General features: G+C 48.9%; 1 pseudogene across 1 annotated transcript; it reads right to left on the minus strand.

Moving 5' to 3' along the window:
* Positions 1-1,720: 1,720 nt before the first annotated feature.
* On the minus strand, positions 1,721-2,419 carry LOC103601339 (annotated as a pseudogene). The gene has a single exon (XR_551447.1). The product of XR_551447.1 is annotated as a PRELI domain-containing protein 1, mitochondrial pseudogene (transcript).
* Positions 2,420-4,424: the final 2,005 nt, after the last annotated feature.

Here is a 4,424-nt window from a genome sequence, read left to right on the forward strand (position 1 = left end):
ATTAATATCAGATAAACTGAACTTCAGAAAAAGGCTGCAGAGGAATGTTTCATAATGATAAATGAGTTTTTTCATGAAAAAGGCCTAACAATCCTAAATAGGCATGCATCTAATAGAGTTTCAAGTATATGAAGCAAAACTGATAAAAATAAAGGGAAAAATAGATAGCTTCACAATTATAATTGGAAATTTTAGCAGTCTTCTCTCAGTAGGTGATAGAATAAGTACACAAAAAATCAACAAGATGTAGAAGACACAAACTGATTTAACGCAATGGCATTTATAGAACAATTCACCAAACACCAGCAGAACACACATTCTTTTCAAGGACACACAGAATATTCATCAAGAAAGACCATATTTTGGGCCCCAAGAATAATTTTTTTTTTCCTTTTTGTCTTTTTTCGTGTCCGGCAATGAATCGCAACCCTCAGTGTCGCGCCCGTACGGGACCGGGACCGGCAACGGGATCGCAACCCTCGGTGCTGCGCCCGCACCTCGCTCAGCCAGTGAGCGGGAACCGGTCTCCACATGGGATCCCAACCCTCGGCGGGAGCGCCGCTGTGCTCCCCAGCGGCGCACTGTAGCAGTACGCCCCCAGGCCGGCCCTAAAAAAAATTTTTTTTAGGGCCGGCCGGGGGGGGTACTTTTAAAGGGCCCCCCTTGGGGGCCCAGCGGGCCCCCCCCCGGGGGGGGGCCCGCTGGGCCCCCAAGGGGGGCCCTTTAAAAGTACCCCCCCCGGCCGGCCCTAAAAAAAATTTTTTTTAGGGCCGGCCGGGGGGGGTACTTTTAAAGGGCCCCCCTTGGGGGCCCAGCGGGCCCCCCCCCGGGGGGGGGCCCGCTGGGCCCCCAAGGGGGGCCCTTTAAAAGTACCCCCCCCGGCCGGCCCTAAAAAAAATTTTTTTTTTTTTTTACTGACCGGAAACGGGATCGCAACCCTCGGTGTTGCGCCCACACCACGCTCAGCCAGTGAGCGGGAACCGGTCTCCACATGGGATCCCAACCCTTGGCGGGAGCACTGCCGCACTCCCAAGCGGCACACTCTCCAGTGCGCCACTGGGCCAGCCCTCCAAAAATAATTTTTAAAAAACATTATGTGGAGCAAAAGAAACCCAACACTAAAAAGTGCATTCTATATTTTTCATATATATAAAGTTCTAAACAAGTAAAACTAATCTGTAGTGAAAAGAAAAGCATAAAATGGTTGCTTCTAATGGTTGGATTGACTAAAAGAAGCATAATAGTGCTTTCGAGGGTGCTAATAATGTTCTATATCTTTTTTTTTTAATTCAGCAAGTATTTATTGAGTGCCTATTATGCTAGATATTGTTCCAGGTACTCAGGACATATCAGAGAACAAAGCAAAGGGCCCTACCCTCATGGAGTTTGCAGTGTATCATTTATTACACCTCACCTGCATACTATCTGTGACCCTGGGCAAGTCACCACACCTCTCTGTGCCTCTGTCCTCAACTGCCCAATAGGGGGACAAGGAGGCTAAGCTCAGACCTGGATGACATGCCTGGTGTATTATAGATGCCGAACAGGACACCCACCCCCAACCCACCACCCAGACAGTAGATAGGGCTGGACACTGACTTTTAATAATAAAGTACAATGGGGAGAAGGCAGAGGGAGTTGAGCCGAGTTGTCTGGTGTGCTGTGGCAGAGGTGGGGAGGGCCCAGGCTGCACCAGGACCTGGACTGACTATACAGATTACTACTGCTGCTGCTTCTCGGTGGCTGCCTCGTTGGCTAGGTCCTTCCCTTGTCGCCTCTGTAGCCGCCAGTGCCCTCTCCTTTGCCTTCTCCTGGGCTTCCTTGGGGGTCTTAACGAGTGTTTTAGAAGGAGCCTCACCTTGCAGCTTGGCTAAGATGTATTCAAAACCCTTCATAGTCTTGGTCATGTTGCTTTTGAACCAGCCAAGACCAAATTCCTGGCCAGCTGTGAGGACACCAGATAAGCTAGAGGAGACCCAGGCTTCCCTGCAGATTTCAGTCCAGCCACTGTTGTCAGAGTTCACACAGTAAACACATCGTTCCTCCACCACCATCAGTGGGGCGTGGTTGATGTTCCAGGTGAAGGTGGTCACGGTCTGATTCTGTGGGTCCACAACAGAGTCCTCCAGGATGTACACTGAGTTAGCAACATTGGCATGAAACAGTCGCTCAGCCCAGTCGGGAGTCCCATTGGTCTTGGTCAGGAGTCGCCGGGACAGGAGCTTCTGGTCAGGGGTCACCTCCCAGTGTACTGTCTTCTGTCAAGACATGTTTGCTGTAGGGATACGGGTACCACTGCCACAAGGCAGCAAACATTTGGTTCCAGGAAATCTGGAGCACGCTGAGGCCCAGAAAATACTTCACCATCTTCCCAGCCGGGGCCTGCTCAGCACCCGCACGGCACCTGGGGTGCGTGGGCCGGGAGGCACACGGACCACCAGGCTCGCAGCTCAGTCACCACCACGCAGCGCTCAAGCCGCTGCCGCCACCATGAGGCCTTGTCAAGCCACGCCAATGTGGTGTATCTTGATAGGGCTTCGGGCTGCACTGGTGTATGCATTTTTCAGAACTCGTTAAATGATACACTTAAGATTTTTGCATTTCATTGTATGTAAATTTTACTTGGAAAGAAAAAAATGGCATATAAATATTGAATTCTAATAAGCAAGTCTGAAACTACTTCTGTGTTTTCTAGGCTTGAGCCTAGAAATGGGAGTCAGGTTTCTCATGTTAGGAAAAGGAGTTAAAAATAAGGGAGTTGCCTGAAAATACAGGAGTAAAATGCCACTTCAACTAAATGGAACCAAAGATCTTTGGGAAAAATGTTGACCTCAGGGCTGAGCACAGAAAGTACAATGTGAGTCTGGATCATCTTGTGTCAGAAAGCAAGGAAGTGCCAAAGAATGACAGGGATGTACTAAAGGGACATGGGAGGCAGCTTGAAGAACTCTCACTGATCAGATCTTGGACAATGTGAACATCTAACTAAATAATGATTTTAGTGTTTTATAACCCATTGAATGGAACAGACTCCATATCCACCACAGCCAACTCCTTGTTTTGGTAGAACCCACTTCTCCAGGAGTCGGGTGGGCTCTCTTCCTGAGGGGAAGTTTAGAGGAGGGAAGGTAGTGAGACAAACTATAGTTGATGCATTTATCTGAAGGCTACAATTGATACTGTTACGGACTGAATGTTTATGTGCCCCCAAATTCATTTACTGAAGCTCTAATTCCCAATGTGATGGTATTTGGAGGTGGTGCCTTTGAGAGGTGATTAGGGTTAGATGAGGCCATGAGGATGGAGCCCTCATGATGAAATTCATGCCCTTGTAGGAAGAGGAAGAGATACAAGATAGCACTCTTTACCATGTGAGGATACATCCAGAAGGCAACCATCCACAAGCCAGGAAGAAGGCCCTCACCAGAGCCTGACCATGCTGGCTCCCTGGTCTTGGACTACCTAGCGTTTGGGACTGTGAGAAATAATTGTCTGTTGTTTAGGCCACCCAGTCTATGGTCTCTTGTTATGCCATCCACAAGCCAGGAAGAAGGCCCTCACCAGAGCCTGACCATGCTGGCTCCCTGGTCTTGGACTACCTAGCCTTTGGGACTGTGAGAAATAATTGTCTGTTGTTTAGGCCACCCAGTCTATGGTCTCTTGTTATAGCATCCTGAGACGACTAAGAAACCCTTCTTCACTATCCATTCTAGGTGTCCTTCATCATCAGTTGCCAACTCTGCTGGCCTCAGTGTCTTACCTAGTGGCAAGACCCTGACTCTCATTCCCAAGGGACCTGAGCCCTGGTCATCATGCCCTTCTCAGGCCACTCTTACTATTCCTGTTTCTTTTACAGTCACAAGTGGGCAAAGGAGTACTATGAGGCTCCTAACCGAATCACCTGGGTTCCACACTAGTCCCCCCTGCTCCCATTTTGTAAAAGCAGTCCTACCTTCTCCTGGTGATCAAAAACCCCTGCCAACACAGTGACCCTCCTCTTGCCTGGTCCCTGGACACAGGAGCCAAAAGTTCTCAGTCATGAGCCATAGCTCATAATCCCATGAGATTCTTGTTGAATCCCCTGGTGAAGGTGTGCCATTTTTGGAGACCTGGAATCAAACCCCTCAGAGCCCAGAGTTATAAAGACAAGAAATACAAAGTTTCACAATGGGTCGTTGAGACTGACAGTAAAAGATGCCACTCTGCTTCTACCCCTTGGTACCCAAACCTATGCATTTTTCCTGTGGGGGATACAAGGAATGGTGGCTTTTTTCTGGAGTGAATGCCCTCAGCCTCCTTGTCACCTTGGTTTCTTCTGCTGGTACATTCTGAGTAGTATTCTTGTCAGCTGCCCATCTATGTTGTCCCTATGGAGGCCAGGTTCTGTTAGCCATTTCCACAATTCTCTGCAGTCCTGCTGGCTG

This window comes from Galeopterus variegatus, unplaced genomic scaffold (assembly GCF_000696425.1).
Source record: "Galeopterus variegatus unplaced genomic scaffold, G_variegatus-3.0.2 Scaffold3689, whole genome shotgun sequence".
In the NCBI taxonomy this organism is placed as follows: domain Eukaryota; kingdom Metazoa; phylum Chordata; class Mammalia; order Dermoptera; family Cynocephalidae; genus Galeopterus; species Galeopterus variegatus.